Raw genomic sequence first — 13,224 nt, 5'->3', positions numbered from 1 at the left:
ATGGAAGCATGAAGTGCTCCAAAATCTCCTGATAGCTAGCTGCATTGACCCTGCCCTTGATAAAACACAGTGGACCAACACCAGCAGCTGACATGGCACCCCAGACCATCACTGACTGTGGGTACTTGACACTGGACTTCAGGCATTTTGGCATTTCCTTCTCCCCAGTCTTCCTCCAGACTCTGGCACCTTGATTTCGAATGACATGCAAAATTTGCTTTCATCCGAAAAAAGTACTTTGGACCACTGAGCAACAGTCCAGTGCTGCTTCTCTGTAGCCCAGGTCAGGCGCTTCTGCCGCTGTTTCTGGTTCAAAAGTGGCTTGACCTGGGGAATGCGGGGATGTTTCTACTCCAGACTCAGTCCACTGCTTCCGCGAGGTCCCCAAGGTCTGGAATCGGTCCTTCTCCACAATCTTCCTCACGGTCCGGTCACCTCTTCTCGTTGTGCAGCGTTTTTTGCCACACTTTTGCCTTCCCACATACTTCCCACTGAGGTACCTTGATACAGCACTCTGGGAACAGCCTATTTATTCAGAAATTTCTTTCTGTGTCTTACCCTCTTGCTTGAGGGTGTCAGTGATGTCCTTCTGGACAGCAGTCAGGTCGGCAGTCTTACCCATGATTGCGGTTTTGAGTAATGAAACAGGCTGGGAGTTTTTAAAAGCCTCAGGAATCTTTTGCAGGTGTTTAGAGTTAATTAGTTGATTCAGATGATTAGGTTAATAGCTTGTTTAGAGACCCTTTTCATGATATGCTAATTTTTTGAGATAGGAATTTTGGGTTTTCATGAGCTGTATGCCAAAATCATCAGTATTAAAACAATAAAAGACCTGAAATATTTCAGTTGGTGTGCAATGAATCTAAAATATATGAAAGTTTAATTTTTATCATTACATTATGGAAAATAATGACCTTTATCACAATATGCTAATTTTTTGAGAAGGACCTGTAATATAGTATAATGTTTATTGGGCTTCTTTGATAAGTATAATTTTAATAGCAACAGAACGATACGTTTTTATTGAACAGATTTGCTTTGAAGACATACAGTATGTGAGTAATGTGATTGCAGTTTACATCTTAAATAGGCCAGAATATATAATTAAAATATGGTTAACAAAGGATAGTGAGAGTATGCGATGAGTAATTCATTATCCCTCTTCCTCCTCCTTTTTCTCCTCCATCCAGTTGATGATTCAATTCAGCCAGGCTACAAGTGCACAGTAGGGCTGGGCGATATGAAAGAAATATGTTCATCATATTTAAAAAAAAAAAAAAGAAAATAAGGCTATATATGGCTATATATATATATAGCCATATCCGATTACATCATTCTGTCATCTGTTCTTCAAAATATGATAATGTGTTTCTTCAAGCATGTGACTTTGTTTAAACCTGTTATATGTGCATCTGTTCAGGTCCCAGCCAAAGAAACTAAACTTTAGGCTATGTGTGAGCCCCTTATTATGCACATGCATTTTTTTGTGTCACTTTTATTCATCTCTGTGAAGTTGAGAATTATTACATTTGAAACCCCATCTTACTAAAGCCATCATTTTTTTTGTAATTAAATTCTCTACTAATTAATACATTTTGGCGCCTCGACAATGTTACAAAAAACGTCCCTATTTGTCAGTATTCAACCGTTATTTTCATTTTGAGAAGACAAACTCCTGGACATATTTTGACCAAAGTTTCAGCACCTTTGGACTGGACAGCTCCCATAACAAATCACTTTAACTTCCACATCATAATGAGGGATCTACATTCTGGTTTGGGAGACAGATGTTATTCCATCTTAAAATAACAAGCAGCATTCGATAAGATGATCGTAAATGGCATGCACTTATATAGCGGCTTTTTAACCTTAACGGTATTCAAAGCGCTTTACATTGTGACTCATTCACCCATTCACACACACACACACCAATGGCGGCAGAGCTGCCATGCAAGGTGCTAGCTCTGCCATTGGGAGTAACTTGGGGTTCTTTGTCTTGCCCAAGGACACTTCGGCAATGAAAGCTTTGCAATGTTACCAGGAAATCCAGCAACTGAAATTCCGTTCTGTGCAAAGACACCTCATTTCTATATATATTATGATACTCATTGTAGATTGCACTTCATTCACAAAAATTGCTTAGATTGCGATATTGCCCAAATAAAAGTAGAAAGTAGTCAAATGGATTTTATATAAAAGAGATGTTTGTGAACATTTCCAACCCATTATTTCAGCAGTAATTCATCAAAAACTGATCAAATAATTAAGAAGTGCATTATATCCAGATGCCATGTGTAGTCGAGCATACTTTTTTGGCATTTTTAAAGCTACATTATGTAACTTTTGCCTTCTAGTGGTTAAAAAATAAAACTGCATGCATATTGTGGAAGAACATTGTTTTGTTAATGATGCAAGCTGTGCTTTGGCTCTGCTCCTCTGCGCAGATGAATGTGGTTTGAGGCACCGTTGTACACATGGATAGAGGACATCTTATCAGAGCGAATGGACAAATAAATAATGAAAGAAAGGAAAATATAGGATAAGGATATCTGAAAACATGTCATCTGACCAGGTAAGAGTCATATCTTATGCGTTGTTTTGACTTATTGGTAACATTGGTGTTTTGAAATAAATTACATTACAAAAGTTAGGCAACGTTCATTAACATTAGACATGCTAGTCTGATAAGGTCAAACATTGTAAATGTTTTATAACTGCAGGATATTCTGGCCAAATAGACCACGGTAGTAACTAAGTTATATATTGTCATTGTTACCAACCAGTGGTCAACATAATTTCAAGACTCACATGTCCTTGGCAAGTCTACGACTAAAGGATTTATTTATGTAAATTATTACCGTTATAAAGAAAAATACACACGTCTGCTAGCAAGTGAAATGTTCTGCACCAATTACTGTAGAATTATTGTATTTCACTACACACACAGATGTGTGTGTGTGATTACACAACTATGCATAAACCATATCAATAAAATATCTTACCTGTTGAGTAAGAAAAAATCCATCTCTTTAAATCCTTTCAGTTGTCACCACATCTGAAAAGCCAAGCCGATGTTGATTCAGGTTTTATTATGGACTCTGTCACTTTCCCTTTTTCCCTTGTAGACTCTGCTCTGCTCAGGGTTTCTTTTTTTTGCAACCGGTGATTCCCCAGAGTTTTGCCATTTTGAATGATCTATGGTAAATTGTTCTAATTCATTGTGACAAGTCAAGTCAAGTCATTTTTATTTGTATAGCGCCTTTCACAACACACATCGTTTCAAAGCAGCTTTACAGAAAATCATGTACTGACAGAAAATGAAACTGTAATATCTATAATGTCTTATAGTCATCATTGTGTAGTTTGATAAATTACGATTTTGAATTGTGGTTAAAAACAAGAAAATTAAATAGAAATTGTATTTAGAAACAATTTCCTAGCATCCTCCCTAGGCTAGTAGGCTGTGCGAACATCTGTCTGGATCTTTCTCTAGAATAAATTCAATTCATAACCACTGCAGTGTCCAGATCCCAATAATAACTTCATGCTGATGTGCCAAAAGATGAAAAAATATTTCTTTGTTGCTAAATCCTAAGCTAAAGTATGATTTAACTAAATCATCCACATCTATTTCTTGCATTGATGAAGCTGCTGGCTCAGCATTCTATCATTGTGATAATGACTTTATTCAAATTTCGACTTTATTTTTTAAATATTACTAATATCGTAATACAACAAATTTTTTCTTGAATTTGACGACTTTAATCTTGTAATGCTATGACTTTATTCTCAAAATGTTTACTTTATTCTCAAAATATCATGAATAATAAATCTAAAATCTCGAAGTTTTAGATTTTTTATTTTATTTATTTTTTACATGGCACCAAAACGCTGTTGTGCCATTCACTTACACTGTAAGCGCCTTACTGTAACAGCTTTCTTTTTTAATAATCGAAGGGTGAGTCGAAATTCTTTTTTGTATTATTCAAAATATTGCCACAAAAGCTATTGATTGAGCTTAACTTGTATTAATCCCAAAATATTCCTTTAATTTGTTCTTCAACAACCTTAAAAAGTGCACACACTCAGTGAATGTAATTGAGGTCTGAATGCATCTTTTCTACCTTCATGAACCCCGAGCTGTAATTAACCCCGGTGTTCAGAATTCCAGCTGAAAGTATTGATTTTCTCACATTGAGGTGGATTGAAGATTACATTGGACATTGCCTAAATCAGCCTCACCTCACCTAAGGCCTTGTCAACAACAAACTATTTTTAAGAGTACCTAGCAAAGCAAACAATATCATGCAACTCTAAAGTGAAATTAAAATAATGTCAAATGTGGAAAGATATGAAAAGAGGTACCAAAGTCTTGCATATTTTGTGGCCCAAGCATTACTCTTAGGTTTAATCTCTTACTGAAATTGACAGAGGAAGAGGCTTGTAATCTGTAATAGCTCATCAATGTTTAGGGTGGAATCCTTTAAATCTGCCACTTTCTCTGGGCTTGGTCCTGCAATAACCTCCCTCAGAATACACACAAAGCTGGTTTCAACCACCAACATTTTTGGATCAACAGAGAGATTCAATATAATGGTTCTGAAAACTAGCAGCTGGCGTAGACCTAGAGTTAGCTAGCATGAGGCCTTTTACCTTCTCTCTTCCCCACCACACTTCAGTGCTCCTCCATTGTGGCATCAGCTGCAGAGTCTAATGAAACGTCAGTCTGATAATTGAGGCAGTGCTGGTTAAAGGAATGGAGCAGAATAACTACCCTCTGTCTTGCTCACAGCCATCTGCTTCATTGGTTTGGATGGTAGATGGGACAGAAACAGCCATCTCTCAATAAAATAAACAATGGTTTACTTAACAGTGTGAGTAAAAGCTTGTCCATGTCATTTCAAAAGCCTTATTTTAATAGAGTATTTTAATACTCTCCAATGTCACTTACCAGAGGGTTTACAACTAAAAGCCACTGTGCAGTATATACCACATAATATATATTACAATGCCATTAGTGCTGTGAAAAGCCTGATTTCTTCAATTTATATGTATTTTTCATTCTAAATTGTTTTAGATCTTCAAACGAGATAGAACATAAAAAAGGAAACCTGAGTAAACACAAAATACAGTTATTTCTGGAAAATGTTTCTCTGGATTTACGATTTATAGATATGTAAAATTAAATTTGTGTTTTATTCTATAAAAGTGCTGACAACATATGAATATGGTAATTTAGAGCATTTATTTATAGAAATGACAACTGGTCAAAATAAAAAAAGACCTCAAATAATGCAAAGAAAACGAAGTTCATTTTCATTTTTAAACACAACAATACTAATGTTTTAACTTGGAAGAGTTCAGATATCAATATTTGGTGGATTAAACCTGATTTTTAAGCACAGCTTTCATGCATCTTGGGATGCTCTCTACCAGTCTTCCACATTGCTGTTGGGAGACTTTCTGCCTCTGCTGGCACAACAATTCAAGCAGCTCAGCTTTGTTTGATGCCTTGTGGCCATCCATCTTTCACTTGAACACATTCCAGATGTTTTCAATGGTGTTCAGGTCTGGAGATTGGGCAGGCCATCACAGGGTCTCGATCTGGTGGTCCTCCATCCACACCTTGATTGACCTGGCTGTGTGGCGTGGAGGATTGTCCTGCTGGAAAAAACAATCCTCAGAGTTGGGAAACAATGTCAGAGCAGAAGGAAGCAAGTTTTCTACCAGGATAACCTTGTACTTGATTCTTGTACTTGTAACCTTGATTCATGCGTCCTTCACAAAGACGAATCTACCCGATTCAAAGCTTGCTGAAGCATCCCCAGATCCTTCACTTGGTCATCTAATGGTTAGGAGACCTGGAGAGGCCTTCAAGCCACAGTGTCTCACACCCACTGTGAAATTTGGTGAAGGACCGGTGATGATCTGGGGGTGCTTTGGTTCAGCCACATTGGGGGGTTTTCAAGCATGAATTGCCCATTTAAGGTCCTGCATCATCTCAATCAGGTTCAATAAGGACTTTGACAAGGCCACTCCAAAACTAAAATGTTGCTTCTTTTGAGCCATTTAGAGGTGGACTTACTCCTATGCTTTGGATCATTGTCTTGATGCATAATCCAGTTGTGCTTGAGCTTCAACTCATGGACGATGACCGGATATTCTCCTTTAGGATTTTCTAGTAGAGAGCAGAATTCATGTTTCACTCAATTATTGCAAGTCACACTGGCCCTGAAGCAGCAAAGCATCCCCATAGCATCACACTTCCACCACCATGCTTGACCACAGGTATGATGTTCTTATTGTGGAATTGTGTGTTTGATTTATGCCAGATGTAACAGGACCCCTGTCTTTCAAACAGTTCCACTTTTGACTCATCGGTCCAAAAAACATGTTTTTCAGTCACCTATTTCCTCATAATTTCTGAAATTTCTTTAGACCCTCGCATATTGTGCTACTTGGAGAGAACTTTAAGCCAACTTCATGCTGCTGAAAAAGTTATATTTAGGTGTTGATTTGATTAAACAGGGCTGGCAGTAATCAGGCCTAGGTGTGTCTAGTCCATCTGAACCCCATTATGAATGCAGTTTCATAGATTTGGGGACTTAATAACTAAAGGGGCAAATAATTTTTCATACAGGCCCATTTGGTATTAGATAACTTTCTGCTTCAATAAATAACATTATCATTTAAAAACTGCATTTTGTGTTTACTCAGATTGCCTTTGTTTTATGTTACATATTGTTTGAATTTTTGAATCAATTTAGTATGAGATCACAAAAACAGAAGAAACCATAATGGGGCAAATACTTTTTCATGTATATACATATAGATCATAATTTGAGAATCGCACAGTTAACTTAATTAAATGAATTAAGTAAATAATTCAAAGACTTTTCTCCAAGATAGGGGAGACCGGGGTTAGTTGTTATCACTAGGGCTTTATCACAATAACGTTGATTTGAAGTCAAAAGTCCAATTGAGCAAGTGTGTTTTCTTTGGCAGAGGTTTTGTTAGTTGGTTTTAAACACCCTCTTGAAATAAAATATATTTTGTGAATTCTACCCTCCAAAAGTAAATTTTCACTATCATCATATTATTTGTTTCAGCTCAAGCAAGCAAGTGAACAAAACCAAACTGGCATATATCAAGGTCTGGCTTATGAAGGCAGATTTTTACTGAAAGGTTTAAATGTGTTCTCAGGTTGGGCCATGTTGTGACATTTTTATCGAGGCAGGTTGTCATGTGCTATAAACTTACTACTTTTTCAATTTTTTGTTTCATAAATTGCTTTGTGGTTCATAATTGTTTTGCTTTTTAAATTTAGCTGAAAAGCCTCAAATAGGTTGTTTAATTGCATGTGTAGATTTAAAGAGAGAGAGAGAGAGAGAGAGAGAGAGAGAGAGAGAGAGAGAGAGAGAGAGAGAGAGAGAGAGAAGAAGAAGAACATTTTGTTCTGGTGGTTGTGATGGTGAGGAAATGTAACCCCTTCAACCACCAATGTTGACATGAAACCTACACCACTGGTTCAGTGCCTCATATAGTGTGACAATTTGCCCTGCTATTGGTGTATGTTGTCGCAAAAGGTCAATGTGTATTCAATGACCTGTATCTTTTTTTAGGACAATAACGGTGAACATGTTCAATTACATTTTTGGAGCCAAGAGTTTAAGGTATGTGACAAGGCAGAAACAGATTTCTTTTTAAATAAACCTAACCCGAGAAATGTTCACTGGAATAAAGGTGTGACAACTAGCCCCAGTCAACCCTATATTTGATAATACTAAAATAAATCAGTTGCATTAAGTAAAAAAAAAAAAAAGAAAAGTCTAAACTCCTCCAGGATATTCTGTGGAGTACATTATGTCTGTCCCCAGTTCTGTTCCCACCTCAAACCAAGGTGTCCTAGCGAGTGAACAACAAATTTTCCCCCAGATAGACATTGTGTCCCTATTTAATCACATTCTTCTCTTACCGCACCGCTGTCTTAAGGGCATGGTATGGAAATATTCTACAAAGCAGACTGGGGTGGTTAAAACTGGCCGTGAGCATGACTACTAACAGGTGACTGGGACATTAACCTCATCCATAAGGTAAAGGAAGCTGAAATTAGCTATAAAATGTCCTTTTGCTGTAGACAACCACTACTTCTCCTCTAAAACTCAAGTAAACATGCTCCACTGTAACGAAGCCAAAATTAAAAATTGATTGTCTTTCCTGAAGATGTTATGCTCCAGCGTTGATAGACAGAAATTCAAAAACTAACAATTCACTCTTGGAGAAGAAAATAATAAATTTAGGCATTAGATGATCATTTATAAATGAGATTCAACCTTGCAGAACATGTTCCTTGAAGTTTAATGAAACCTCATTATCATCATCTGACTGTGATGGAGATCCATACATTTTGATAGAGTGATGAAAACTGTATGAAGCCTCACTTCCTTGATGACAGACCCGAAGTCATCTTTTTCTTGACTAAACCATCTCCATCATTTCTCTACCAAATCTGCTCCCAGGCATGCATGCAGACAAGGACGTATAGCCACAATTAGCCCTGGAAAGCCTTAAATTATGATAAAAACTCTTCACCCCTCTTAGCACATGATTAAAAAGCTCTAGTCCACTCCAGTGCCTCTGATAAAGAGCTCTCGTTTCACACCATCACTTCTTCGCCAGGATAATAAACCACTTTGCCAGGGCTCTGCCCGCTGCCTTTTACCTCTTCATCCCCTTACATCTGGTGTTCCACTGAGGAGGAATATTCAGCCATCTACATAATTTTCACAAGAGTAGCAATGCAATGATCCTGTTTGGGCTACCAACATACATAACCGTATGTAAATCGTGGCCCTCAGATGAAGAAAAAACCTTAAGAAAGGGGAAGAACCTAGAGACCATTCAAACTACCTTCATAATCACCAGAGAATGACACAAATGGCCATACAAAATATTTGAATGAGATTTGCTAGTAACACTTTTGACAAATGGATTTGCTGTAATGAGATGGAGCCATCACAAAGTCATGAAAAGAAACAGCGAGGAAGAGAGGAAAAGAAGGATCGTCTTTCGGCTGTGTTCTGTCAAGGGAGAAATTACACACTTACTGATTTTTTTTTCCAGAAGGATGGCCACCATAGATCATACTGCGGGATTTACGAGCCAATTTCCAACATGAAATATAGACACCAAGAATCAATTTTACCACTGTTTTTCACATTCTCTCCTCTCAACAGATCACAGCTGCAAGCTCTCCTCAGGCACCATAGAAGCTATGGTTTTATCTTCAGTCGGACAAGGAAGATAAAGAGGATTCATTCCATTCCAGTGGACACTTGTATTTAAAAAAAAAAAAAAAAAAACATTTGGGAGGTTTCCAAAAATAAACCCTTTTTTAATAATCTCTTCAATTAATGATCTCAGATCCTTGAGTGTAGTACCTGTATTGGCTTTTCTGAACAGGATGAAGGTCTTGGATTCTATATTGGGCCACTTTTTATATTTGTCTTTAAGAGTGAAGGGCTTACATCTGTGTTAATGTGACTGGGGCCAATTAGGTAATATAAAGGTCAATCAACTATCCATGAAATGCCCTGTATTGTACGTTTATAACACCAAGTATTTTAAATAAAATTTTAAAGTAAATTATAGCTTGTCACAGCCCCCCTGTGCTACATTTGACCTACATTTTTTGAATATAACTGCTTGCTAACTTCCTCAGCTATCCGCTCATCCTACTGAGCCTACACACTTTTTCAACTCAACAATTTAAATATTTTAATAAAGATTAATAAAAGGGTTCATATTCAGCAGTTTCCAAGACAAGGAAACCTGACAGTCAGAAGGTTATCAGTTATTTTACGAACGTTGTAAGAGGCTAATTGCTGATCTCTACTGTTTGGGACGAATTCTCCTCAGGATTGGCAGAGGTGTCATGTAAATGATAAATGCTCCTGTCATGTTTAATACTGTAATATATTTATTGGAGATGTCTTTATCTTGAATTCATGAAGTGTTGATAACGAGCGGCAAAACCGTTCATGTTATCGTTGCGTGCACTTGACAGGTAATTTAAAAAGCACCACAGAGAGCTACAAACATGGAGCAAGATACCCGGATCTCACGGAACAATCAACACCTGGGTCTCCTGACTAATGTTCTCCTGATCATAATGGTGAGAATTTCAGTTTCTTATTTCTTTAGCATTATATATCTCAATCTAAAACAGTCTGCATTTTACTAACTGTAGCAGGGAATTGTTGGGACCAAATTTTCACGTTAAAGGATTTCTCGAACAGGGTAATTAACTCATAACGTCAATTAATTTTAAAATCTGTATCTAGATTTTAGACTAAAACGTATACGAATATTCACTTACTGAGAAAGTCATTTATTTGTATAGCGCTTTTCACAACACACACAGTTGCAAAGCAGCTTTACAGAAAATGTAACTAATGTCTATAAAGCCTTAGTGATCATTGTGTAGTTTGATTAAATATGATTGTAAATTGTGCATACAAATTTAATTATTATATAATTGTATTTAGATCCACTGTGAGAAAGCTGAAGATGACTGTGGCAAGGGACACAAAACTCATAAGATGTTGGTTAATGGAGAAAAATAACCTTTGGAGAAACCAGGCTCACTGTGGGGGCCAGTTCCCCTCTGGCTGAACAGCATGAAAATAATGCCAATATTAGTTATTTATGTGCAGTGCAAGTCATGGTTTAAAATGTGTAAACTAAGTGTTAGGGTCAGTGTAATATTAAACTGTAAGATTAATGACTAATGTCTTTGAAGTCCATTCTGGATTAACTGCAGAAGTGCTTTATAAGGAACACCTGTACACATTCATGCAATTATCTAATCAGCCAATCGTGTGGCAGCAGTGCAATACATAAAATCATGCAGATATGGGTCAGGAGCTTCAGTAATCAACCATCAGAATGGGGAAACAATTTGATCTCCATGATTTTGACTGTGGCGTGATTTTTTTGGTGCCAGATGGGCTGGTTTGAATATAACTGTTGATCTCCTGGGCACAACATGCACAACAGTCTCTACAGTTTACTCAGAATGGTGCCAAAAACAAAAAACATCCAGTGAGCGTCAGTTCTGTGGACGGAAACAACTCGTTGATAAGAAAGGTCAACGGAGAAATGCCAGCCTGGTAAAAAAGCTTCAACTTCGATAACCCCTCTGTACAATTGCAGTGAGCAGAATAGCATGTCAGAATGCACATCACGTCGGACCTCGAAGTGAATGGGCTTCAACAGCAGATGAAGACGTCAGGCACTTTATTAGGACTATAGTGTTCCTAAAAAACTGCTTAGTGAGTGTATAATGTTAGACACAGTGAATACCTTAGGATCCTGAAACTAGTCACCAAAGAAGGGTCCTGTTGTGTGTCATTTTTAAAAGTACAAATATCCCATAAAGTCTCATTTATATAAGCTACATGCATAATAACAATTAAAATAGCAAAATGCAGAAGAAAAAAAAAAAGTTTTAGATGGAGTATAGCATTTCTCAATTCTCACCACCAGTTATGTCAACTTTCCATCATTATACCTCGAACATTATCATGTTTGGATAAAAGCGTCTGCCAAATGCATAAATGTAAATGTACCGATGTGAAAAACAGCCCCATCACTATTTGAAAATTTTCATTTTTGATAAAATCTAGATAGGCCCCATTTCTATCAGCCATCACTCCAACACCTTATTCTCGAGTAATAATGCTAAATTAATAATTTGGTACTAAAACGATCACTTGCCATTATATCAAATCACTGCTGAAAGCTATTTGGTTTGTTAAATGAAGCTTAACATTGTCTGCGTTTGTTTTTGAGTTGTCACAGTATGCAATATTTCATACTATAAATGTCTAAAGGTCAAAAATGGCAAATGAAATGTAAGATTTCATACAAGGGTGTACACTACAGTCTTCAAAGACAAAGGACAACTGGCTCTAACAAGGACAGAGCGAGATGTGGAAAGCCAGATGTACAACTAAACAAGAGGATAAGTACATCAGAGTCTCTAGTTTGAGAAATAGATGCCTCACATGTCCTCAGCTGACAGCTTCATTGAATTCTACCCACTCAACGCCAAATTCATGTACAACAGTAAAGAGAAGACTCAGGGGTGCAGGCCTTATGGGAAGAATTGCAAAGAACAAGCCACTTTTCTAAATAAAATTAAAACATTTTTTTAGAGTGGGCAAAGAAACAGACATTGGACAACAGATAATTGGAAAAGTGTGTTATGGATCTTAAACCCACTGAGCATTTGTGGGAACAGCTAGACTGTAAGGTCTCCCCGACAAAACAGCCACATCTATGGCAAGTGCTACAGGAAGTGTGGGGTGAAATGTCACCCGTGTATCTGGACAATCTGACAGCTAGAATGCCAAGGATCTGCAAATGTGTCACTGCTGCACATGGATGAATTTTTTTTATGAGAACTCTTTGAAGTTTTTTTCAAATGATAATTTTTCACATTATTAATGTCCTGACTATACATTGTGATCAGTTGAATACAATTTTGGTGAATAAATGTACCAATTTCTTTCCATTAGAGCAAAATCTGTACATTATTCCAAACCTTTGGCCCCCAGTGTGTGTGTGTGTGTGTGTGTGTGTGTGTGTGTGTGTGTGTGTGTGTGTGTATGTATATTATATATATATATATATTTTAGATAGATACATTTCACACTCAACTGGAGCATTATTATGTAGTACTACAAGTACAATGCCATTCAAAAGTTTGGGGTCACTTATTCTTCGTTATTTTTTCTTAACATTTTAGAATAGTGAAGTCATCAAAACTATGAAAAAAAAACCAGATGGAATAATGGGAATTATGTTGTGACATAAAATACTAATAATTTAAAAAAAAAGTACATTTTAGCATCTTTAAAGTAGCCACCATTTGCAGAAACTTACTCTTGGCATTTTCTCAACCAACTTCTTGAGGCATCACCCTGGGATGCCTTTTAAACATTATTGAAGGAGTTCCCATCTATGCTGGGCACTTAGTAGCTGCTTTTCTTTATTATTCGGTCCAAGTTATTCATTTCAAAAACTTTGTTTTTAAATAACATTTTAGTTTTGTAATTACATAAATTAATATTATATTATTTTTACAATTATAATTACTATTATATTTTTGTCTACAAAACTCATTTCAAACATTTAAGCATACACCTTCAGATTTTTTTC

The sequence above is a fragment of the Xyrauchen texanus genome, chromosome 37 (genome assembly GCF_025860055.1).
Source record: "Xyrauchen texanus isolate HMW12.3.18 chromosome 37, RBS_HiC_50CHRs, whole genome shotgun sequence".
Classification (NCBI taxonomy): domain Eukaryota; kingdom Metazoa; phylum Chordata; class Actinopteri; order Cypriniformes; family Catostomidae; genus Xyrauchen; species Xyrauchen texanus.
This window is presented reverse-complemented; position numbering follows the sequence as displayed.